This window comes from Triturus cristatus, chromosome 2_2, assembly GCF_964204655.1.
Source record: "Triturus cristatus chromosome 2_2, aTriCri1.1, whole genome shotgun sequence".
Classification (NCBI taxonomy): Eukaryota; Metazoa; Chordata; class Amphibia; order Caudata; family Salamandridae; genus Triturus; species Triturus cristatus.
The window spans coordinates 403656792-403684579 of record NC_140582.1 but is presented as its reverse complement, the minus strand read 5'-3'; positions in this window follow the sequence as shown (position 1 = coordinate 403684579).

Here is a 27788-nt window from a genome sequence, read left to right as displayed (position 1 = left end):
GAGACCAAGTGTATAAATACCTTGTCCGCTCAAGCAGCAGAGCTCGTCGCTCTGACACAAGCCTGTATTCAAGCCACAAATAAAAAAGTCAACATATACACTGATTCACGTTATGCATTCGGAGTCGTACATGACTTCGGCGTGCTGTGGCGAGAGAGAGGTTATTTAACTTCTCACGGTGCCCACATTCAGCACGGACCCCTCATTCATGCCTTATTAGATGCAATACATTTACCCATTGCAATATCGATTATGAAATGCAAAGCACATACGAAAATTACTGATATCATTTCTCAAGGCAATGATCTAGCTGACAGAACAGCTAAACAGACCGCTCAAACTCAAAAATCCGACATGACAAAGACAATAGTCCCGACGCCAACACATTGTATGATGGTTAAGGATCCCGCTCTTGATGTAATTGATATACAGACACATGCTACACCAGAAGAAATAAAGAAATGGACGGAATTAGGAGGGATTCAAACGGATCAAGGATGGTTGATGAAGGAAAAATCTGTGTGGTTCCTTCCTGATTCAATGGTCCAAGTTATAATTAACACTGTACATAGTCCTGCCCATCTAGGAGAAAAAGCTATGCTAGATAGCATTCAACATATTTGGTTCAACAAGCATTTACGAGCAGCAGCGAAACAAAAAGTTCGTACCTGCATGATCTGTTGCCAGTTCAACCCAGGAAAAAGCGTTCCCGTAGAACAGGGTGGATTTCAGCCTCCTGATCACCCTTTTGAAGTCCTCCAGATGGATTATATCCAGATGGAACGATGCAGAGGATTCAAATATGTTCTCGTAGTTGTGTGTGCTCTTTCCCGTTGGACGGAGGCATACCCGGTTTCAGATTACACTGCCCCGACTACTGCCAAACAGTTGGTTCGAGAATTCTTCCCACGATACGGTTTACCACGTGTTGTTCACTCAGATAACGGCCAGCCGTTCTCATCCGAATTAATGAAACACGTTTCACTTTTGTTAGGCTATCAGTGGAAATTCCACTGTGTCCGACACCCCGAAGCAGCAGGTCTCGTAGAAAGACATAATCAGACCCTGAAAATAAGATTATCCAAAATATGCAGAGAGAAAGGTGTCGACTGGGTAGTAGCATTACCAGTTGCACTCTTTTACACAAGAATGGTAGCACACTCTCGAACAGGGCTATCCCCGTATGAAGTGATCTTCGGCAGACCACCAAATATGTGGGGGACGCCTATACCACGCAAAATAACTGATATTGACTGTAATATGCTGACAGATTACTTGGCTTCCTTGATGTCTGCACTACAATCTTGTCGTTCACAGGTAGCTGCAGCTTTTCCTGACAACACTGAGGTGAAACCCCATGACGTGGTCCCGGGGGACCTGGTCCTCGTGAGGAACTTTGACCGCAAAACTCAGCTGGAACCTAGGTGGAGGTCACCTCAGCTGGTGTTGCTCACCACAAGAACAGCCGTGAAGATCGAAGGCAGAAAGGGATGGATTAATTCAAGTCATATCAAGAAATTTCATGGACTAAAATCAGACGTGAATACCTCACCTTGTGTGTCTTCACCCATTGACTCAAAACTTCCTTTTGTGGAAAAAAGTGACTCTGAACACTATAAACTAAAGCTTAGGCCCAATCAGTCGAGCAATTTGATTGTTTAAGTCCTCTCCAAGGTGAAGCGGTTGAATTGTCTCTGACATGTATCCCTTGGACCTGAATAGAGAAAACACCCGGAAAATGTTGAAACGACAGGCGTACTGTAAATCACTGCGTAGTCACTGCATAGTGACATTATTAATCTTGTTTTTCTTAAGTCTTTTAATAATTACTGCAAGTATATTGTTGCACATATATTATCCTATTTCTAGACATGTTTACAATGTTACTGCTGAACATTCTTTTAGTAAATTACCTCCGCTTGAGTTGTCATACAGATTTGCGCTGCGCAATAACACTTTTATTAATATGTTACATCATTCCCATCAGGTTAGCAATGCTACAAATTGTTGGATATGTGGCCGACTCCCTCCCTATCAGAATTATAAAGGAATTCTACCTCTTTTTCCATATCCGTTCACACACAACGGCTCCTGTGGAGCATGGTTTAGTTTAATTAATTCCCAAGATTCGAAATCTGCAGTTTATCAAGACAATAGGGTATGGGGAAATCTGAACTCAGTTTTACTTAAGGTCTGCCACCCCAACAAGGAGGGACTTCCCAAAGGAACAGGAACTGATTTAGAAAATGAAGTATATGGATTAGGTAACTTTACGCTTAATCTCCTGATCTTGAATGTCGAATCCGAAGCTACTTCAATTTTGCCCGCTATGTCAATACTTCCAGTAAAAGGTGAATTATGTATAAGAAAGAATGGTTCCATACACATGGGCCATAGTAAATGCACCACTGTAGTAGAATTTAGTGATCAAGGCAAGTCTACATTTAGAGCTTCCCGCCATTCCTATTTCATATGTGGTCAGACGGCATATGTACGTTTGCCTCTAGATTGGGATGGTACTTGCTACATTGGATTCCTTTTGCCACCTGTTTTTCTAGCTCCTCCTGATTATCACAGAAATATTCATTTAGTATATAATAGAGTAAGGAGAGATCTCCCAATAGTCGACTACACTGAAACAGCATGGGAAAAATACACAGATTTCAATAAAGGTCTCTTTCCCTATATAGGTACCGTTACTAATAGTAAGCTGATACGTAGATTAACTAGAACCCTTGAAGCAGTAGTGAACGAAACTATTTCCGCCTTAGGCAATTTAACAGAAGAGCAGTCTGCTATGCGGATTGTTGTGCTTCAAAATCGTCTTGTCCTTGACGTCATCCTGGCTGATAGGGGCGGAGCTTGTAGGGTCATCGGATCAAGCTGATGAATACAAGCCCAGCTAGGCCCGCAAGAGACAAGGGTTCGCTCTTCTGTAACAAGATCTATAAGGAAGTTGGCACGGAAACTGCAAAGTACAAAAACAACGTTTATTAACCCTTAAGGGTGGTCCTACAATCCACACAACACTCTTCAGTATTGCAAGGAGTAGCACAAAGAACTTGCGTACACAGTCCCCTTTTATACACAGCGAAGGGGCTCATGAGTGGGTGGATACCACTAAGTTGAAGAACATTACCATTTAGGGTCATTCTCGATACCAAATCAATACATGGGCGGAGCTGACACACTCCTTGAGCCCGCGAAAACACATGGTCAAGCAAAGCTAATTATAACAGATGTGGTCAAGTCTGGGCATGCGCCAGATGGACAAGGAGTAGCTATTTATAACTGTTGCTATGCAGATTACAAGAGCAACTAACACAGAGGTCGGACTCTCCTCGTGGTGAGCACGTGGCAGCATGTCAATACAAAATGGAGTCCGGACTTCGGCCAACATAACGAGGAAAACACGATAAAAGGGAAACACTAATGTTTTCAGTGAATGCTTAATCACATTCTGCCTTAATTTACAACAGACGACCCTTTCAGCATTTACTGAAGACATCCGGTTTCCAAGAATAATCATCGTATATGTCAATTATCATCATTCCTTTAACCTCTTTAGCTAGACCCTTCTGGCGGGCAACATCGGCAATAGCTTTCTTATCTGGAGTGCAAAATGAAATGCATACGGAACAGCACAATGGTCCACATTGAATACACATACAGAGAAGGAACAGAATTGCTACAATAATGCAGAGACCAGTTAAAACCTTCCAACCCCAGGCAGTAACCAACGCCCAAAACCATCCAGAAAAGGACCAAGTGCCGTTTTCCGTGTGAATTTCAGCTGCTATTTTATGCAGCTTATTAATGGCGCTATAAACGGATGGCGTATGATCAGGGATGAACACACAGCAGCTACTTCCAATAATTTTACAGGCTCCTCCTCGATCAGCTAGCATCACATCCAATACCATACGATTCTGTAATGCAACAATCCTGGTAATTTGTAATTCTTCCGTAAGATTCCCAAGAGCAGCAGCAGTCTGATTAGTCACAGCTTCTACCACTCTTGTTAATCTTCGGATCTTCCTACTATTCAAAGCGGCTCCGACAAAGAAAAACAGTCCTAAATTGAAATCAATATACTGTTGCAAACTAGTGTCAGTTTGATCTACCTCATTAATAGATAAAGTACGTTTATATCTATTTACAGTCACATTATTCAATAGTTTCAAGTCTTTATGATACGATGCAGGTGCTAGGAATACAGGAGGTAATAGGAATGATACATAGCATACCCCAGACCACCCAGCCGGCAAACGGTAATAACCTTTATTTCCACATACGAAATAGGTATTATGGGATGCTAGGAAGGTGCTGTTGTTCAGCCCATCGATGTTTAATATGGTTATACAATCACTGACACCGACAGGGATAAAACCCACACTCTGGACACACAGGTCCGCTTGGGCTTGTGCCACTTGGATTACAAATTTCTCCTTCCCCACAGTGTCTCTGGTATTCGTGAAGATATAGGGAATGGATTCATTGTCCGGTCGGTACTCTTCCCATTCCCAAATTGTCCCATTCGCTTGTGGATATCCACTCTTGTCCTGATGGCATTCTTTATTAAGTCTGAAAAGCAATCGTCCCACTGTCGGTTTTCGAGTGGCAAACAGCAGAGTGTACCATGCTCTACAAGAGCCATTGTGAGAGAAAGGAAGGGGTATGAATGGCGTACCTCCTTTCTTCTGATGGGCTGGCATCATCCCACATATCCAACAGTTCGTAGCATTTGTAGCAACGTGGGTGTGGTGCAGCATCTGAATGAAAGTGTTATTCAAATAGGATTGTCGATGCTTCAACTCTTGGTATGGCAATGTATAAAAGTAGTGCTCCGCAGGCACTGGAGTCGTCAACACAAGTGTCTCTCGGGCAGGAGTTGCCTCCTCCACAAACCATGTGGTTGTACCAATGATAGCTACTGTTAGCATGAACCCTAGTGCACAAAGAATTTTCTTCTTCTCCATGTCAAAGGAAACAATACCCTGGTATCTTCCTGAAACTAAAAGTCTGTCAGAACTCTTCCCCTTGGGCAGCGGTTGATTTCTTCACCAGCGGGCCAAGACGGGTGTCGCTACACTAATGCAGGGCTGATCCCCCCCCCTTGCCTCATCGGCTCTCCGTTTCACTAACCCAAGGGCCGTTCTGACAGTATGTCCCGGTACTGGAAACCTCACTTCCTTGGTCGCAGATGATATCGCCTTCCTCCAGAAGTCGTGTGGTCCGAAAAGAGCTCCTCAGTGTCGTTTGGCTCTGCAGCACGGCCTGTCTCTGCTGCTAGGATGTCTCGTTGATCGGTCAGCACGGCAGATTCCACCAATCCGGGCGGTACCTTTCGACAGTGCAAGGAATGGATCCAATTCTTCTTGTTCGAGACTCGCACAGCCGTCCTCGTTGCAAGAAGGACTTGCTCAGGTCCGACCCATCTCGGCTCCAAACTGTTCGATCTGTCGAAAACCTTCAGCATGACATGATCCCCAGGCCGGAGACCATGTCCTTCACCGGTAGACCGATCAGGGAGCGCCTCTCGGACCTGTTGATGAATAGAAACCAAGTTATCCGTTAACTGTGCCAGATAATCACTCATCATCACACAAGGTACATCATACACAGCCTTAGGTCTTGGTGGACCCCAAATATTCATTGGGCGTCCAAATACAATCTCATAGGGTGTAAGGCCGGTTCGGGAGTGTGGCACCGACCTAATTGACAATAACGCCAGTGGCAAAGCGTCTGGCCAAGTCAAAGACGTTGAAGCCTGAATTTTGGCGATCTTAAGCTTCAGTGTACCATTATATTTCTCGACTAGTCCTGCAGACTGAGGGTGGAACACGGCGTGAAACTTCTGGGTGATGCCTAGGCCCTTCAAGACATACTTTATAACATCCGCTACAAAGTGAGGGCCATTATCACTCCACAGAAGTCTACAGACGCCGTATCGGGGAAAAAACTCTTTCAGCAATAGCTTCGCTGTAGTCATTGCAGTGTTGTCTTTCGCGGGGTACGCCTCGACCCATTTACTAAAGGCGCAAACCACTACTAGAACATACTTCAAATTGTTACAGCGCTCAAGCTGGATGTAATCCATCTGCAGAACCTCAAAGGGTGCAGTGGGTGTCGCAAATCCTCCTGCTGGGGTTCGCGTGCCTTTCCCTGGGTTATACTTCAGACAGATCATACAGGTCTGCACCACCCTCTTTGCCGTGCTAGCAATCTCTGGATGCTCCCAGACTTGGGTAAGCAATTTCACAATCGCGGAAGCTCCAACATGTGCTAGCCCATGTGCCATCTGGACCATAGGTTGTACAAAAGCCGTGGGTAATTTCCATCTATCCATCTGCTTATTTCTCCAGCAACCCTCATCATCCAGTTCTCCTTCGCTAGCCCATTGTTCCCGCTCTTTGTCAGAAGCGGTCTTCTGTATTTCTCGCACTTCCTCCTTCGCATCATGCCATCTCTCCACCTGTGACTTCACTACATACATGGCAGTAGCACCGGGCTGCATCGCAGTCTCCCGTGCTACTCGATCCGCTAACGCATTCCCTTCTCCAACCTTATCAACTACTTTCCTGTGGGCACTACACTTAACAATGGCAATTTTCTTTGGGTATGTCAATGCAGTTAAAAGATTGTGGACTAATTCCCCATGCATTATCTGCACCCCATGTGACGTTAGAAACCCTCTCTCCTTCCAGAGCAGGCCGAAATCGTGCGCTACTCCGAAGGCATAGCGGCTGTCTGTGTAAACATTCACACACAATCCTGTACTAAGCTCACACGCTCGTGTTAACGCTATCAGTTCCGCTGCTTGAGCTGATTTTTGTGGTATGCGTGCTGTCTCCACTATCGTCTGCAACGTGGTAATTGCATATGCTGCTGAAGTCGTACCATCTGGTAGCTTCAGGCATGATCCATCTACCCACAACTCTCCATCTACATCTGAAAAGGGCGTATCCTGGAGATCAATACGACCCTTTGTTTTTTCCTCAGTCACAAGAATACAATCATGCGCTTTCTGTGCCTCAGGCTGTGTCTCGGGGTATGGCAACAATGTGGCCGGGTTTAATGTCACGCACCTTTTTAACGTAATGTGAGGAGCTAAAAGCGTCAACTCATATCCCGTTAAACGGGCACTGGTCAAATGCTGCGTCTTTGTTTGATTAAGCAGGGCATCAACAGCGTGGGGAACTAACACCAACAGTTTATGGGACAACACAATTCCTTCACTCTGCCGTATTGACACAGCTGTCGCCGCTACCGAGCGAAAACACCCTGGTAATGCTCGGGCGACAGGATCAAGTACAGCCGAAAAGTATGCACAAGGGCGCTGCTTATCACCATGCATCTGTACTAAAACTGATAATGCACATCCATCTTTCTCATGCACATACAACGAAAAGGGTTTTGTATAATCAGGGGTCCCTAACACTGGTGCTGAACAAAGGGCCTGTCGCAATTGCTGAAAAGCAGCATCACACTCATCTGACCAAGGGATTGGGATAGGCGTATCTTTTGTCAAGAGGGCTAGTAATGGCTTAGCCGTGTGTGAAAACCCCAATATCCACTGTCTACAAAAAGAAACGAGGCCCAAAAATGCACGCACATCCTTCTGCGTGGATGGCCTCGGTGTGTCCAAGATTACTTGGATACGATCTGGTGTGAGTGCACGCCCCTCCTTAGACAAAAGGTGACCCAAATAAGTCACCTTTGGTCTACAGAATTGCAATTTCTTCCTAGAGACCTTGTGATTGTGGGATGCTAAAAAGGAAAGTAGGGATAGCGTGCTTGTCTCGCACAACTCCAGGGTGTCAGCCGCCAACAAGATGTCATCGACATATTGAATGAGGGCGACCCCCTCGAGTAAAACAAAGGAATCCAACTGTCGCTTCAAGGCCTGACTATAAATACTAGGGCTTTCTGTATAGCCTTGGGGAATTCTACAAAAACGATAAGATCTATTGTTTAATGTGAACCCAAAAAGAAATCGGCTATCAGGGTGAATGGGAATAGAAAAGAAGGCATTTTTCAAATCAATCACTGAGAACACGGTCGCCGTAGGCGGGACCAAGGTAAGCAACGTCGTGATATCGGAAACCACCGGGTACTGAGGTATCACGATCTTGTTTACCTCCCTCAAATCAATTATAAACCGATAGACCTTTGCATCTGTGTCCTTTTTCAAAATCGGGAGAATCGGACTGTTACAGATATTATAGGGAACTTCTTCCACTACTCCCACTGCGATCAAATCCTGCACAATCTGTATGAGAGCTTCCTCGCCCTCCTGGGAAATACGATACTGTGGGAGGCGTGGTAGCACCGCCCCCTCCTGGACACTAATGTGGACCGGAGGAATCACCATTTGTCCCACATCTGTGTCCGAAGTCGCCCATAAAGCTTGGGGGAGGGTAGCCAACAACACATCCTCTGAGATCGTACACATCCGCCCAGATCGGGGGTAGTTGTCATTTAGAATCACCCTCACACCCTCAGGAGAACAACGAATTGTAGCCCTAAAGTACTTTAACATATCAAGGCCCATAATGTTATCCGGTGTGTACGGAGCAAGCAGAAACGGACAAGGCGCAGAAAAACAATCAACTTTAAATGCAAGGGGCTGTGAAAGAGGGCTTCGGGAAAGTGTACCGTCAAACCCTACCGATGTAACTGTTGAGCCGGATGGGGGAGCCCCCGGAACCAAGTACCTAGACAATGCACTACGTGTCGCTCCTGTATCCACTAGGAACTGATCAGTAGAACCTAAAACCTCAGCCGATACATAAGGACCCGTCTGATCGACCGGCACCTCAACTGATTCGGACCCCCATCCTACGCATTCCTATGCATGCTGAGAATCATGATATCCCGATCGATCGATGTCCGATACGTGATACTGATGCTGGCGATCGAAAACGTTTGAGCTATCTCGATGCTGGCCAGCAGTGTCGAAACGGGCATTATCGTTAGAATTCCCTCGAAAGGTCGAGAAGCCCCCTCTACCTCTCTGGCCACCCGGAGCGTGCCCCTGCCGCGAAGCACGCAATGCTGGGCACTCCCTGGCCCAATGGCCCAACTGCTTACAGTACGCACATTGGTTCTTATTCAAATCAGATCGGCCCGAAGGGGGACCATAAGATCCGCCCCTTCCCCTATTATTATTACCCGGCGGGGCGGGCCATATACTTGTGCTAACATCACTTTGGTTTTGAGATCTTTCGATTTCTTTTCCTCCTGGCCCTTCGCCTCGTGCTCCTGACGCTCATAATACTGAGCGATGGTCAGAAGGGCCGTCGGTGTCGCGGAGGACCAAGAACTCTCACTCGCTTTTAACCGGGCCGCAACTGCCGGCAGCAGATTGGCCACATATTTGTCCGCGAAAAGGTGGCGGCCTGTATCGTCGGTAAGCGACTGGCCACTAAAGTCATGGAACGTTTCTTCGAAGCGCGTGAAGAAATCTGCAACTGACTCATCAATTTTCTGCTTACATGCCGCTAACATATTCCAGTCAATCTTTTTAGGGGGGATTATTGTTTTCAATTTAGCCACAATAGCAGCAGGGAGATCTAGAATATTCTGGGGTGGTTTCTGTGCGGGCTTCCGTTCCCTATCCTCATCCTCAAGCTCAGACCACCGGGCCTTAAAAGCAACTGCATCATCCACCTTCCGGACAGACCGCCACGTGTCCGGTGGTAGAATAAGGCCAAAGAACAGATCTATATCCGCTAAGGTCATAATGCAAGAATTCAAGGCCCCCTCGACTTCTTCATAGAAGGCCGCTGGATTCTTGCGGGGGTCAGGCAATGCATTCTTTAATGCCATAACATCGGCCCTATGCCAAGGAGTATAAACCCAATTATACACAAAATATCCCCTAGCATCGGCGGAGTTAATGTCCGAGCTAGTCCCTGCTCCTTTCGGAGGGACATACAAAGGTGCCGCCTCTCGCATCGGTTTAGCATGCACTACATTATCCTTATCTGACTGGGAGGCGGATGGGTGGCCCCCTGCCGCAACTGAATCCGACCGCTTCTCCTCCTCCGCTCGTTGGCGTGCTTTCTCTCGAAGGGCCAGCACCTCGTCCCGCAAGGCGAACAGCCGCCGAGCCGCCTCAGGAGCCTTAGAGGGAGAAAAAGCACCGTTACGTATTGCTCTGGCATCCGAAGACACTTCGTCAGGTTCAAAAACATGAGAATATTTTCGGAAAGCATTAATCACTTCATCCGCGAAATGACCCAGAAAATACACTTTATCTCTCTCCTGCCATGGCCCCCAAATTTGAAATAAGTCCTCCATGGATACCTTGCCCTTAAGCGCACGGAAGGAAATTTGCCGAAGCTCAGCCATTTGCTCGGCCGGCAGCATGGACCGTGTGTCTACCTTACCCGAAGCCGGGTCAGAATCTTGCGGCCGCGGAGCGGATGCGCCAACATAAGGGGGCGGAGAGCGATCTAGCAAATAAAAATCATCATCAGGATTATTAAGGACAGGATAAAGCGGCTGGCGAACAACATATTGACCCGAAACTTGTAGCCTACGCTCTTTCTCTTGTCTGTCCGTTTGCTCTTTGTCCTCCCGATGCTTCGCTTCCTGCGCTCGCATATGATCATTCTTCCGTTGCTCTTTATCAAACAGCGCTTTCTCACGCTTCTCTCGCTCACGCACTTCCTTCACCCATAATCGCACACACTCAAACATATCCTGACGAGCACGTCGCTTACACATACACTGTTCCACATACTCAATCTTACGTATATCAAACGATCCATACAAAGGCCATCGCAACTCAGGATCCTTCCTAGTATATTTCCTCCATAACGTGCTGTACATTATGGAAGAAAGACCATGCTTCACGTACATATCCCTATTAGGAGTCCCCTCTGGGGGAGCTGGAGCAGATTCCTCGAGGTTCAACCGGTTACCCAAACAGCAGCACCACTTACGGAGTGCGCTAAAAGCAGGCATGCTGGGAATAATGCAAAATATGCAGTATTATCAAGAAAAATGGCACTTAATCGTTGCGCCGTTCCAAATTTACACAGCTCCGGAGAAATTTCTCCACATTACCTGCCTATATGTGTTGCAACGCATATATTTTCACAAAGACAAATTCAAAATATGACTAGTCACCATCAATCAAACTCAAATAGCCAGACCAGGCTTCAAAACTCGGAGCAAGTACCGTACAACGGTTCTTACCAATCAAGAGTCCAGGTTCCAACTGCCAAGCTCCACAATCGCCCAAACGGCTCTCACGGCGGGACCGACAGAAGAGGTCTCAGTCGATGACCGGCGCCACCCAGATGGTCAGCTCGGAAGGGAAGGAAGAAAAACCTCGGGATGCCAGGGCTAAGACGCCGCTGGCAGTGATCACGTCCCCGGCCAAACTCCTCACCTTCGTCGCGACCAGTCCTTCGAGCATCCGAGTCGCCGATGAGCCCCACGTGACGGGCGCCAATTGATGAATACAAGCCCAGCTAGGCCCGCAAGAGACAAGGGTTCGCTCTTCTGTAACAAGATCTATAAGGAAGTTGGCACGGAAACTGCAAAGTACAAAAACAACGTTTATTAACCCTTAAGGGTGGTCCTACAATCCACACAACACTCTTCAGTATTGCAAGGAGTAGCACAAAGAACTTGCGTACACAGTCCCCTTTTATACACAGCGAAGGGGCTCATGAGTGGGTGGATACCACTAAGTTGAAGAACATTACCATTTAGGGTCATTCTCGATACCAAATCAATACATGGGCGGAGCTGACACACTCCTTGAGCCCGCGAAAACACATGGTCAAGCAAAGCTAATTATAACAGATGTGGTCAAGTCTGGGCATGCGCCAGATGGACAAGGAGTAGCTATTTATAACTGTTGCTATGCAGATTACAAGAGCAACTAACACAGAGGTCGGACTCTCCTCGTGGTGAGCACGTGGCAGCATGTCAATACAAAATGGAGTCCGGACTTCGGCCAACATAACGAGGAAAACACGATAAAAGGGAAACACTAATGTTTTCAGTGAATGCTTAATCACATTCTGCCTTAATTTACAACAAAGCTGTTGCATATTCATACCAGAAAATTCGCCATCTGTATATAAGGCCATAACCCGCCTTCATAAGATTGTAAACCAGATACACCAGAATCCAGGCACCTGGACTTGGTCCGGTTGGTTTTGGAGCGTGTTATCAGCCTGGGGATGGAGAGTTCTATCCTTCCTAGGTATTGGCCTTCTCATACTATTCAGTTGCTGTCTATGTCTGCAATGTGGACCAGCGATTTGCGGTCTGTGTGCCACATCGTGCATTCCACATCAAGATTTTCATTCAAGATCCCGGAAGAAGAAAGAAGAACAAATGATGCTATATGAACAGATCAATGGATTAATGAAGATTGATATCTCTTGACGGGCAAGTAGGGGACAAGGAGGGAATGTGGAAATATGGATTTTTTCTGGTCAGTTATGTCCCCTATCTTGGACCCCAACGGTTCTATGTGCATGTTACAAGTACATGTATGTTCCCTCCAGTTCCAGTTATGAAGACGCAAACACATGTGCGTCCACCGTTAACATGTCCTCTTTCAAATCCGCCATGAATGGGCCGGATATTCCATTCCTAAGTACGAAAGGCCACCGCCTTTATATGGTTCACTTATGCCATTTTTCAGTCCAGGCAAGTAGGCCCTGATTCTGTCATCAAGCTTTTCTTGCTTTCTGCCTCTGAAAGCTCCAGTCTGAGCCTGCATCTGTGACCATGAACTTTGTCTCATTCCCTGCGCGGCCCACGAAGCCTGACATCAGCCTGCTGCCTGCCAAAAACTGTATTTCACCTTCGAAAATTATCTGCTCCGCTCCCTGCCCAATGCATTCCTGTCTAGTAGCTTAAGTAAACATTCTGCCAGTTACCGAGCAAAAGCCCGGCTTCTCTGTCTTTATGCAAGTAATTCATAGCACTGTTACCATGGAAGATTCCTGCCCTCGCATCTAGTGTAGACACTTAGATGCTTGTACACGCACTAATAGTCAGTATAGTCAGTATAGAATAAGATTCCACTCGAAGAGACCTCTCTTTTGGATAACATAGTTCTTTAAACATAGGATGTTAGATATGATTTGGGATTAGGTTGACTTGACCCTCCAGACTTCTGTCGCCACATGTAGAGCTAAATGTCAAGTCCCCTTCACCCCCTAGTTGCACGTCAATCACACGTCATGCTGCTGCGCGCGCATTTCTGCCAAGTATTTCTGCTGACATTGCGAAATTCTTTCATGTAACCACCCTCTTATGACATCACATCTGATGACGTTCTGTAAACACACCCAGTTACGCCTATCCTTGCCACGTATGAATGTATTATCTCCACTATCAATTGTTACGCCTCTTGTATTAACTTCACTGTAATGCTTATTGTATAAAAGTAATTGATTATCAATAACGTATGTACTTCACTTCCTGAACCTTCGTGGTGATGGAACCTGGAGCAACCGATTATAATCGACCTCTGGAATAAAGCCCATTCCGAACCTCTAATACCACGGATTCTGCCTCTTATTTACTGAGCTATTTTATTATGTTTCTGTATCAAATTAAGTCCCGGTAATTAAATTATTTACCACAGACACCAGCTCCTCCATGTCATCCAGCTCCAGCTGAGACGCTGGGCCCCCACCTCCAGTGTGCATTGCTGCCTTCTGGTTGGCGGAGAGTTCCTCCTTGGTCTTCCACTTGATGTCATTCCATCGCCTCTTGACCTCGTCCATTGTCCGCTTGTGCTCTCCGACGGCATTCACCTTGTCGACGATGTCCCACCATATTCCAGTTTTGGTGCCCAATGACACGTTGGAGGTGACAAAGAGTTGTTGATGGTGTTCCATCACCTCCGTGACTATGATCCTGTTCGCCTGCGGACTGAACTTCGTCTTCCTCATCTTCTTGTCCTTACCCTTCCCTGTCCCCGATGTCCCTGGCTGGTCGTCCGGGGTGCTTGTGGGGTTGCGCTCATCCTCTGCGCCTGCTCCGGCTGCCTCCATGGTGCTTGGGTGTAGGTCAGTTTGGGTGTGGGTGTTTTTTCTACTTTCAAGGGGAATTTTTCAGCCTGCCAGGTGTGTGTTACAGGCCTGGTGCGGCTTATCGCTGATTTCCTCATCGCGCTTTGGCCCATCGTGTGTTTTTTGGTGTTGTAGTTTGTGTTTTTATATCCTTCGTGATGGTTGTATCGCGTACATTGTCCGTGGTGTCGGCGGACTATCGCATGGTACCGCCTTGTTGTGAATTCCATGTTGACACGGGGTTATTTTCCCGTGATGGGCTGCGATATTGGAAGTTGCGTTAAACTACTCTTGCGGTAGTTATCACACGCTCTTGTGAATATACCACATAGTCTTATGCAGCCAGATTTCACTTGGCCTTCAGCGTCTGATAACTAAATTGCTGGAACACACAGAGACGCTTGGTCTGAAATTAAATTATAATAAAACCAAGGTCATCTGCTTTTCTGCAAACACTAACTCTCATATTGTAAAATTCAAATGGACCGCATCAGGGAACAAACCAGAGTTGGTTGGATCTCACAAATATCTAGAGGTCGTTGTAGACTCCAAATTAAAAATCATACGCAATCTAATTAAAAGAGGATCCCAAGTGAACAAACTGCGCTTTGCACTTAACACATTACAAAAAAAGCTGGGGTGCCCGTCCAATTCCCACCTTTTACACCTACGGCTCCAAACTTTTAAAGCAAAAATATACAAACTTTTTGAACCTACAGCAGTCCACTTTGTTCAAACGCATTTTTCAAATCCCGCAATTTTCATCTCAGGCGCTGGTCAGACTGGAATTCGGGCTATTCCAATTACTGTCGGTCAGGTCATCATCAATAATCAAACTGTGCTGAAGATTAAGAGCGACATAATCAGAATCTCTGGCAGCACTTTGCTGGACAGAAATAGAGAACCAGCCCAAAAACAAGAATGACTAGCTAACAGTGCTCCAGGTAGCGCTAACTGCCCTCAATCTGCCTGAAGCATGGGGTCAAAACATAAGCTTTCTCGCATTAAAAAAAAAAAATTGCAGACAATGCAGCCAAACAACAAGCTTGTTCACTTGATAAAGCCATGACAGTGATGAAAAAACATGGATGGATGGTCCTACGCTTGTATGGGACCTGGGACCTGCAGCCATACTTCGTAAGTCACATATTTCCAACACAGCACTCCCTCCTTTTTTGTATCCGACTGGGAGCTTTTTCCATCATGGAAACAAGCTGGCGAAATGATCTTTGTGGATTATGCAACAGTGCCGAAGAGACAGTGCATCTGTCCGCCATCAGTCAATTGAGACAACAACGGTCACTCCAGATAACATCTTGCTGACCCACCGTGATGACACTTCTGAATAGCCAGTCAATGAAGTCTCTTGTAGGACAACAAAGTTTCTCCAACAAGTAAACAAACAGTTACAAATACAGCAGGGATAGAGGGAAAGAGATTGAGGACTGAGAGAGGCTGCTCAGTGCATGGAACAAAACAACTCAGAACATATAACAAAGAGCTGCCTGAGAGCGTGAGCAAGTTTTGAGGAATCATTCTCCTGAGCTTGGCTCACCAGCAAGCATTCCCCTGCAAGCTCAGTTACTAGTGTCTGCCAAGGACGGCAAATTTGTCAAACTTCGTGAGACAATTTCACTCATGTTAACCCCTTCAGTGCGGCGCGGATTACCGCGCTGTGCTGAAGGCTTCGTGCGCGGGTGGGGCCGTGACAGAGCGGTTCCGTCATCCGCACAGCGCGACCGACACGCATGATTGAACCGCTCCATCACACGCATCGAAGGGGTTAAGAACAGTCGGCACTCAGCATTCTCTTTGTGCCCTGCCACAGCAGCAAATGCTAATCACGTAAGCACAGAGAACAACATTCAGTCTAAAGTTTTGTCAGATTAATTTAACAGTTATATATAGTACTCAGATGGTATTTTTTATTGTTTCAATCTTTTAACTATGATGTGTTTTATGTTTTAAAAGATATAACACAGAGCTAAGGGTCTCGTTACCTGCAATGCAAACTGAGAAGACATTTTAAAATTGCACTGACAATTATCATTTTAATATGGTCAAATGTTAATCTTTACATATTGGGTATCGTCCCTCTAAGAGTAATGTGCTTTGAAATGTTTGTTAATACAATGATTTTTTGTAAGGATTTTGATGAACCAAATATGAATATATATATCCTTTCTGTTTTCAAGAAATTTCAAGAATTTCTAGTATTTCGTAGAGGTGCTGCATATACTTTCTTTCCATCTGGTATACAGCAAATCCTCCATCATCATGTGATTGTACGTTCTAGTAATATATTTTTGGCTTCTTTAAAAAATAATCTGTTTTCAAGTGTAGCAGTGACAGCTTCTTTACAGAAATGAATATCGTGTCCTCCCACAAAGTGACAGATTTCAACCTCAAAACTCCAGAATCTTTTCCTTCAGACTGAGCCAGAGAAACCAAATTATGATGGACAAAGCTGGTTTCTTTGAGGCTGGTCTGCGATGCAAGGCCTGGTGTAGGTGATCTATTCTTCTGAAAACCTGAAGTCCAGATGAAGGGTGATAAAGATGATGATAGGTGACAGTGTTTTACATTTTTATTTTGTCAGCCCTTTTATGTCAACAATAGGTTCTTAATTAAAAAGGTATTTGGTCTTAAGTATCCACCAGCAAATGCTAGCTTTTACAAATGCAATGGTCACCTAGACTTGATTCCAACTAATGTGTCTTTCTTCTGTTATCCTCTTTAGCTCAATCTTGAAAGCATTTTTTCTGCCAGGCTTTCTCCATTTGATACTGTCTTCCTCTGTTTCTCTTCTTCCTTCTTTCTCCCCTTTCTGTTTTTCTCTCTGTTGTAAGGCAGAGCTGTCTGTCTCCCACAGCACGTTCCAGCACAGCATGGACTGGAAAGTCCATCCCGTGCTGGAACAGGCGGTACATGCACACAAGCATATTTTAGCCCCACACTGCCAAGTCACCGCCAGGGATCGTGGATACCTGCAGGATGCAGAGGTGCAATGGTGGTTCAAATGCACAACCTGCAATGTTGCTGTTAGACCGCCAGAGCAGCAGTGGCTGGACTGCCACGGCTGCATCACCCTGAGTCTGGTAGAGTCATAAACATGACCTTAATCTCATGCAAAGCCATCAAAACATAACGCAAATAGAAGAAATGATGACCGGAATGCTGAACAATGCAAACATTAAACCCCAGTCACAAGTTCTGGGTGTAATCATCTTTCTTTTGCTCACCATGCTACAGCTGTGTGGACCCAGCCACAAGTAAATCAGTCTTAACTCTGCTTCACACTGGAACAATCCAGCCCAAACTGCTAGGCTAGGTCCTCCCTGGACAAGAAACAAGCATTCTGGGACCGGTTTCACTGCATCACCCATCATCAGCCAGGCTAGCAGGAATCCAGTAGTGCAGTGAGCACGAGACCCACTTCTGGGCATACCTTCCCACTTATGGTGACAAAAGCAAAGGGAACAAATGATGGACGGAATGCTGAACAATGCAAACGTTTACCCTCGTCACAAACATCTGGATTTAATCCATTGTTCTTTTGCCCACCACACCACCCCAGTTTGGACTCAGCCATATGCAAATTAGTCCTGATCCTGCTTCACATAGGAACAGTCCAACCTAAAGTGCCTGGCCAGGTATTCCCCGGACCGGAAACAATCCTCCTGGGACCTGTTTCGGAGCATCAACCCTCATCAGCCAAGTTAGCTTGAATCCAGTGGCACAGTGAGCACGGTACCTAAGTATGTGCATACCCTTCCCACAAAGGACGACAAAAGCAGAAGGAACAAATGATGGATGTAATGATGAAAAATGCAAACATTCACCCCCAGTCACAAAGATCTGGATATTATCCATTGTTCTTTTGCTCACAACTCCACCCCAGTTTGGGCCAAGTCATATGCAAATCACTCTTGACCCTGCTCCACATGGGAACAGTGCAGCCCAAAATGCCAAGCCAGGTCCTCACTGGACCAGAAAAAAGCATCCTGGGACTGGTTTCAGGGCATCACCCCTCATCATCCAGGCTAGCCTAAATCCAGTGGCGAAGTGAGCACAGGATCGGTATGGGGGCAGAAAACAATGGATTTAGGCCCAGATCTCTGCACTGGGGTGAATGTTGTTCTGCATTCTGTCCATCCAGTGTTCCATTTGTATTGGTCACCCCAAGTGGTACGGGTATGCCCAGACGTGGGTCCCATGCTCATCATACCACTGGAGTACTGCTTCCTGTTTTCGACTTCGTTTTTGATGTCTTTAGGACTCTGAGCACTTTAACACTGCTTCCCAGTGCTAAAGTGCAAGTTCTCTTATTTCAAATATGATGGCAATTGGTTTATCCATGATTGGTATATCTGGTTCACGTATACGGTCCTAGTAAAGTGGTATACCATACAGCCAGGGACTTTTAATCAAATGCTACTAGTGGGCCTAAAGCACTGATTGTGCCACCCACAAAAGAAGCCTTTCAAACCTGACCCAGTCCTACCTCTGCAGGGCCTGTGAGTATAGTTTACTGCCACCTCAACTTGGCATTTCCAGCTTCTTACTAAGCCTTAAACCCCCCTTTTATTACATAACAGTTACCCTTAAGGTAGGCTCTAGGTAGCCCTGAGGGCAAGGTGCTGTATAACTAAAATGTAGTGTTGTAAATTGGCAGAAATTGGGATAGCATTAGCGGAATCCATCTTGTATTTAGAGGCTATCTTGTCCATTTTGTGGAATCCATTTTGTATTTCTGGCAGCCATTTTGTTTGCCATGTGCTGCCACGTGCTCACCATGTGCTCTGTCCTCCCTCAGTTTTGACTACTCTTGTAATCTGCCTAGAAACTAACTATATTTAGCATCTTCCACCTGTGCACATGCCCAGTGAGTTTTCAGCAGTACTTGAAGCTGTTAGTAGTATGTAACTGTCAGGATGTGTTTACTAGCATTGGCAAACTGTTAACTCCTCCTACTTGTCGACTGTGCATTTCTATATGACCTTATATGTACATAAAACCTTCTCCTGTACTTGTACTGCCCTCTTTTAAGCCCCTGTGTGGGTATAAAAGGACCATGCTCCTTCTGTTTGGTGTGCTACTTCATTCAATACCGAAGGGTGCTGTGTGAATGTAGTTCCACCTCATGAGGTTTATTAAACTTTGTATTTTCTATTCCAGTTTCTGTGCCAACTTCTTCCTATTGGTCTGAGGACTCTTTGCAGAGAAGGGCGAACCCCTTGCACTGGTAGACCTAGCTGAGATCCACTTCTACAAATTGGCACCCAACCACGGGGCTCATCGGCGACTCGGATGCCCAAAGGATTGGACACGACGAAGGATTGGAATCTTGCTCTGGACGCGATCGCTGCCCGATGAGACCTGAGTCTTGGCAACCACGGCGTTTTTCCTTTCTTTCTGATCTGACCATTCAGGTGGTGCCAGTCCTCGACTGAGATCTCTTCTGTTGATTCTCCGTGCAGTGACCATTTGGTCGATTTTAGAACTTGGCAGTTGGAACCTGGACACCAAGTGATTGGTAAGAGTCGTTCTGCGGCGCTTGCTGTTGGTTTTTATGCCTGGGATTGGTAAGGTAGTTTAGTAACACTTACTGCAGCTTTTGTATTTTGGAATTTGTGTTGGCCAACTTGGATTTCTATGTGATTTATATATAAATTGGAACTGATATAGGCAGGTAATGATATAGGCAGGTAATGAGGAGAATTTTCTCTATCTGAATAGATTTGAACGGCACATCGTACTAAAGGTACCTTAAGTGCTACTTTGATTATAATACTGCATATTCTGCACTATTTTTGGCATGCCTGTTTTTAGCACACTTAGTAGGATGTGTTGCTTTTGTAGTGGTACCAATTTGAGACTGGATGAAGCACAACCGGCCCCCCTGGAGGGGACGCCTAATAGGGATATGTATATTAAGTATGGTCTTTCTTCTATAATGTACAGCACATTATGGAATAAATACACTCGTAAGGATCCTGAGTTGCGTTGGCCTATGCATAGGTCATTTGATTTACGAAAGATTGAGTATGTGGATCAATGTATGTTTAAGCGAAAGACTAGGCAAGATATGTTTGACTGTGTACGAATGTGGGAGAAAGAAGTGTGTGAACGAATGAAGCGTGAGCAAGCCTTGATTGAAAAAGAACAGCGAAAGAACATTTATGCGAAAGCATTAGAGTTGAAAAACAAATAAATAAAAGAGTTAAAAGAGAGAGAAGATAGGGAGCGCTATTTACAGGTAACTGGCCAATACGCTGTTCGGAGGCACCTTTATCCTATACTTAATAAACCACAAGATGATTTCTTATTATTAGATCGTCTTCCACCTCCGTATACTGTTCCTTCTGCCCCTCATGAGTCAGATGAGGACTCCGGTTCGGAGGAACACAAGGCACGAGAAACTCGTTCTATTTTGACCGCTGAGCGTGCGTCCCAGATTAGATCTGCTGCTCGTAAAGCAGTTTGTGGCACTACCCCCGCCTCTGAACTTCTAGATAATATGAAAGGGTGGCAGGAAAGGGAGCAGCTGTATTTTACTGAGGTGTTCGCCACAGAGGTCCTTGAGCTGTTTAGGAAATATTCTGAGGAGTTAGAGCCCGAAGATGTAGCAGATAATTGTAAGCAAATACGTGATGGTCTTTTTGTTTTCCCCCAGGTGAATGATACAATCAGGCGTTTGGTTAAACTGCGTGTTGATGCAGTCCGTTTGCGAGAGGAGAAAAAGGCTGCAGACGTAGCTGCTCAGACATCTCAGACCAGCATGGCACAAGCTTCTATCTCCGGAACAGATAAGACTATGATAGTTCATGCGAAACCTATGCGGGAGGCCGCGCCTTTGTATGTTCCTCCTAAAGGACAGGGTACAAGTGATGATAAGGCTTCTATCGATGCAAAGGGTTATTTTATTTATAATTGGGTTTACACTCCTTGGAATAGGACGGATGTCATGGCACTTAAAACTGCATTGCCTGATCCGCGGAAAAATCCAGCCGCTTTTTATGAGGAAGTTGAGGGTGCTATTTGCTCTTGTGCTATGACTTTGCCTGATATTGATTTATTTTTTGGATTGATATTACCACCTGATATGTGGAGAACTGTTCGTAAAATTGATGATCGTGCATCTTTTGGGGCGTTACGGAAAGACTTAGAACAAATGGATGTAGAAAGGGAACCCGCACAGAAGCCATGTCAGTTAATTTTAGATCTTCCCGCAGCTATATTAGTTAAGTTAAAAACTATTATTCCCCCTAAAAAGATAGATTGGACTGTTTTAGCGTCTTGTAAGCAAAAGGCAGATGAATCGGTCTCTGATTTCTTTACACGTTTTGAAGAAGCATTCCACAATTTTAGTGGCCAGTCATTGACAGATGACACAGGCAGACATCTGTTTGTCGATAAATATGTTGCTAACCTGTTGCCAGGAATAGCTAGTCGCCTAAAAGCCAGTGAGAGTTCATGGACTACCTCTTCTCCGGTTTCTCTCTTGACTATGGCTCAGTATTATGAACGCCAGGAATTAGAAGCAAAGGGTAATGAGGATAAAAAGACTAAAGAATTAAAAACGAAGGTTATGTTGGCTCAGGCTTATGGTCCGCCTTTTAGAGGTAGTGATAGAGGTGGACGTGGATCTTATGGTTCTTTCCCTTCTTATACTCGTTCGAATTTGTCTGTTGACCAGTGCGCATACTGTAAGAAATTTGGGCATTGGGCTTCCGATTGTCCAGTACTGCGTGCTCAGCAGTGTCCACGTGGTCGGGGACAAATGAGAAATCGTTCAGGATATTCAGGGCCTAGAGGAAGCACAGGTGATCGTGCTAGGTTTGATGCTAATATACGTGGGCAGGATGGGTTTAACACTTTTGATAGAAGGAACCAATATCAAATGTCCGTCAATGTGCCGTCTGATTCTCAAGATTCTGCTTATGCATAGGATTGCCTAGGATGGGGTAAGAAATCAGTTGAAGTTCCAGTAGATCAGAGGGGTCTCTATGTTACAGCACATGTTTTGGGTTCTACTGATCAGTTTCTGGTTTATACAGGAGTTACTCATAGCGCCTTGTCTAAGCAATTGGTTCCAAGGGCTCCCCTGTCTGGCTTAACCATTACATCGATAGGTTTCGATGGTGTACCTTCCCTTAGCCCACTGTCACAACCACTTGCATTCCATGTGGATACATTTACTGCTCCATGTCCATTTTTGCTTTCCCCGAATACACCAGACAAAATTGTGGGTCTTGATATGCTCAAGTATTTCAGGGCTACGATACGATGTTCTCCAGAAGGTGTACGTGTTATCTTGAATGACAACCATCCTGTGATGGAGAGAGCTTGTCTTGTTAAAGAGGATATTGCATTAGCTTCACTCTCAAGTACCTTGTGGGCTACTTCAGACACTGATGTAGGGCAAATGGTTATTCCACCAGTACATATTAGTGTCAAGGAGGGCGCTGCGTTGCCACATTTGCCTCAATACAAAATTTCACAGGAAGGCGAAGAAGCACTCATACGTATTGTCCATGATCTCATTGAAGTGGGGGTTGTTGAGGAAGTTCCTTACAATGTTTGTAACAGTCCGATTCTTCCTATTCTGATAAAAGATACTGACACTAGGATTAACCGATTCATTATTGATTTGCGAGAAGTTAACAAGATTGTAGTACCACAATACCCTGTGGTTTCTGACATAACGACACTTCTTACTTTGGGTCCTCCGACAGCAACTATATTCTCTGTGATAGACTTGAAGAATGCTTTCTTTTCGATCCCTATTCATCCTGATAGCCGATATTTGTTCGGTTTCACTTTGGATAATCGATCGTATAGATTTTGTAGAGTTCCTCAAGGCTATACTGAGAGTCCTGGTATTTACAGTCAAGCATTAAAAAGACAACTTGATTCTTTCGTTTTGCCTGAAGGTGTGGCTCTCATACAATATGTTGATGACATCTTGTTGGCAGCCGATACCCCTAAACAGTGTGAAAAATGTACTTTGTCCTTGCTTTCTTTTCTTGCTTCTCATCATCACAAAGTGTCACAAAAGAAATTGCAATATTGTAGACCGAAGGTAACCTACTTAGGTCACCTTCTGTCTAAGGAGGGACGTGCACTCACACCAGATCGCATACAAGCTATTTTAGACACACCAGTACCCCGTACTCAGAAAGATGTCCGTGCATTCATTGGTCTTACTTCTTTTTGTAGGCAATGGATATTAGGGTTTTCACACATTGTTAAACCCTTGCTAGCACTTTTGACTAAAGATACTCCAATGCCCCTCCCATGGACAGATGAATGTGAGACTGCTTTCCGACAGTTACGACAAGCTCTTTGTTCAGCACCAGTGTTAGGTACTCCAGATTATAGGAAGCCTTTTACACTCTATATACATGAGAAAGATGGATGCGCATTGACAGTTTTAGTGCAGACACACGGTGACAAACAGCGTCCCTGTGCATATTTTTCAGCAGTACTTGATCCTGTTGCTCGTGCGTTACCTGGATGCTTACGTTCAGTTGCAGCAACAGCTGTGTCAATACGTCAGAGTGAAGGGATAGTTTTGTCACATAAGCTATTGGTGCTGGTACCCCATGCGGTTGATGCCCTTTTAAATCAGACGAAGATGCAGCATTTAACCAGTGCTCGTCTGACAGGATACGAATTGACATTGTTGGCCCCTCACATTACACTAAAGAGATGTGTGACACTAAACCCAGCCACTTTGTTGCCATACCCGGTGACTCAGTCTCAGTCACAGGAGTCTCATGATTGTATATTCCTTACTGAGGAACAGACAAAGGGTCGTGTCAATTTGCAAGACACACCCCTTTCAAGTGTTGATGGGGAACTATGGGTCGATGGGTCCTGTTTGAAGTTACCAGATGGTACAACGTCAGCTGCATATGCAATTACAACACTTCAGGCGGTAATTGAGACAGCTCGTATTCCACAGAAGTCAGCTCAGGCAGCTGAGCTATTAGCTTTAACACGAGCGTGTGAACTTAGTACTGACTTATCTGTGAACATTTATACAGATAGCCGCTATGCTTTCGGAGTGGCTCATGATTTTGGGCTACTCTGGAAGGAGAGGGGCTTTCTTACATCCCATGGGATGCAAATAATGCATGGAGAATTAGTACATAATCTCCTGACTGCTTTAACATACCCGAAGAGAATAGCAATTGTTAAATGTAGCGCACATAAGAAAGTAATTGATAAGATAGGACAAAGCAATGCTTTTGCAGACCAAACAGCCCGTGAAACTGCCATGCAGTGAAGCACCACGTCTATGTACATAGTGAAGTCACAGGCTGAACGCTGGCATGATACCAGACAGGAAGTGCTAGATATGCAGAGATCTGCTTCTGCACAAGAAATTGAGAAATGGTCTAAGGAGGGATCATTGGACGATGAGGGCTGTTGGAGGAATAAAGAGATGAGCAAGTGGAGATTGCCTACAGCCTATTTACGACCTATGATTCATATGGCACATGGGCCGGCACATGTTGGAGCCTCCTCAACAATGAAATTGCTAACGCGGGCACAGCTAAAAAGATGGTGCAGTCTTGTCTGATTTGTCTTCAGCATAATCCTGGTAAAGGGACACAAACTTCTACAGGAGGGTTAGCTACGCCAACCGCACCTTTTGAAGTTTTGCAAATGGATTACATCCAGCTTGAGCGCTGTAACAACTTAAAGTATGTTTTGGTAGTGGTATGTGCCTTCAGTAAATGGATAAAGGCATCCCCATGAAGGACAAAACAGCTCTCACTACAGCAAAGATGCTTTTGAAGTAATTCTTCCCTAGATTTGGTGTTTGTAAACATGTATGGAGTGATAACGGACCCCATTTTATTGGGCAAGTTGTCGAATATGTCCTGAAGGGATTAGGGATAACGCAGAAATTCCATGCTGCTTTCCATCCACAATCAGCAGGGCTAGTGGAAAGGTATAACGCCACACTTAAATTGAAACTGGTGAAAATACTGGCTTCCACATCCTTGAATTGGCCAGATGCTTTACCTTTGGTACTGTTGTCCATTAGATCAGTGCCACATTCGCGATCTGGTCTTACACCATATGAGGTGGTTTTCGGAAGGCCTATGAACATTTGGGGAATTCCTAAACCACATCCCATACATGATGTACCATGTGTATTGATGAGTGACTACCTATCACAATTGACTGACAGTTTGATTTCTATTCATCAACAGGTTCGAGAAGCCCTTCCTGATAGGTCTGCAGGTGAAGGCCATGGACTTCGACCTGGAGACCAGGTGATGATCCGATCATTCCAGAGTTCGAGCAGCTTGGAACCGAGGTGGTGCGGCCTGGAGCGGGTGCTCCTTTCAACGAGAACTGCGGTCCGAGTGACGAACGGGAGGAACTGGGTGCACTCCACCCACTGCAAGAAAGTGCAGTCTACCTTGGTGGATCCTGCTGCATTAATCGACCATCGGGACATCCTGGATACAGAGAGAGGCCAAGCCATATCACCTGACGAACCTGAGGAAGTCTTCCCGGACCACACGATTCCTGGAGTATCCCGATACCAACTGAGACCACGGAAAGAGCCTGCATCGTCAAAATAGACTGGTTGAGCAACCTCCCTGGGTTAGTGAAACGGAATGCCGATGTGGCAAGGGGGGGGATCAGTCCTGTATAGTGTAGCGACACCCGTCTTGGCCCTCTGTGAATAAACCAACGGCTGCCCAGGGATAAGAGCTCCAACGATTGTTTTCAATGACAAGCTGGTCATGTCCACAATGAGATCAACTGTTGCTAAGAGAAAGATCATTTGTGCTATAGGGTGTGTTGTTGCTATGGTGGCTCTAGCAGTAATAACCTGGTTTGTTGAGAAAGTCGCTCCTGCTCGAGAGCTTTTGATCGCCACTACTCCAGTATCAGTTGAACACCACTACGTTACGCTTCCCTACCATGAGCAGAAGCATCGACAATCTTATTTAAATAATACCTTTATCCAGATGTTGCATCATACTCATAATGCCACAAAAACTGCTAACTGTTGGGTATGTGGGATGATACCTGCACATCAAAAGAAAGGAGGAACACCTTTTATTCCTCTTCCCTTTTCTCATAATGGTTCTTGTCAAGCTTGGTATGCGCTTTTGTTTGCATCTGGAAGACGTACAGTAGGCGGGCTTCTTTTTCGCCTTATTAAAGTATGCTACCAAGATAAAGATGGTTATCCTCAAGCCAAAGGGACCAAATGGGAATGGGAAGAGTATCGACCGGACAATATTTCAACACCATATGTCTTCACAAATATGAGAACTTTTACCAGTAATGAACAATTTGTGATTTCTGTTACTAGAGCTAAAGCAGATCTATGTATAAGCAGTATTGGGAGAATTCCAGTGGGGAAAAGCGAATGTACTGTAATTCTGACTATTGAAGGTGTAAATAACAGTAGTTTTATAGCCTCACATAATACATACTTTGTCTGTGGTAGCCACGGATATTATCAACTACCTGCTGGGTGGTCAGGTGTGTGCTATGTGTCCTTTCTATTGCCCCCTGTGTTTCTGGCACCTGCATCATACCATCGGGACCTTAAATTATTCAACAATATCTCTAGAAATAGATATAAAAGGACAATAAGTGCTGACGAAGTAGACCAAACTGATACCACTCTGCAACAATATGTTGATTTTAATTTAGGTTTGTTCTTCTTTGTGGGTGCTGCATTAAACAGTAGGAAAATAAGACGATTGACTAGAGTTGTGGAAGCTGTTACCAATCAGACAGCTATGGCACTTGGCAACATTACGGAGGAGCTGCAAATTGCAAGAATTGTAGCTCTCCAGAACCGAATGGTTCTAGATGTGGGTCTGGCTGATCGAGGTGGTGCATGTCGCATCATCGGTAGCAGCTGTTGCATATTCATACCGGATCACTCACCTTCAGTATATGACGCAATATCAAAACTGCTTAAAATTGCTGCAGAAATTCATCCAGAGACTGGTACTTGGACTTTTGCTGGATCGTTTTGGACTCTTGTTTCTGCTTGGGGCTGGAAGCTCCTGACTATCCTGTGTGTAATGGTTACAATACTTTTTACATGCTATGTATGTATCCAATGTGGTCCAGTGCTTTGCTCCATTTGCATCTCTGCCTGTATACCTGTCAAAAGGAATGTTGCAGAAACATAGGCCCAACAAATGTTGAATAAAGAGGTGGCTGAAATAATGCTAATAGATGTACGGGATGCATATTTAGATTACCCCAGAGGAACAAATGTCTTCAGCTAATGCTAAAAGGGTCATCTGTTGTAAATTGGCAGCAATTGGGTTAGCATTAGCGGAATCCATCTTGTATTTAGAGGCTATCTTGTTCATTTTGTGGAATCCATTTTGTATTTCTGGCAGCCATTTTGTATGCCATGTGCTGCCACGTGCTCACCATGTGCTCTGTCCTCCCTCAGTGTTGACTACTCTTGTAATCTGCCTAGAAACTAACTATATTTAGCATCTTCCACCTTTGCACATGCCCAGTGAGTTTTCAGCTGTACTTGCAGCTGTTAGTAGTATGTAACTGTCAGGATGTGTTTACTAGCATTGGCAAACTGTTAACTCCTCCTACTTGTCGACTGTGCATTTCTATATGACCTTATATGTATATAAAACCTTCTGCTGTACTTGTACCGCCCTTTTTTAAGCCCCTGTGTGGGTATAAAAGGACCATGCTCCTTCT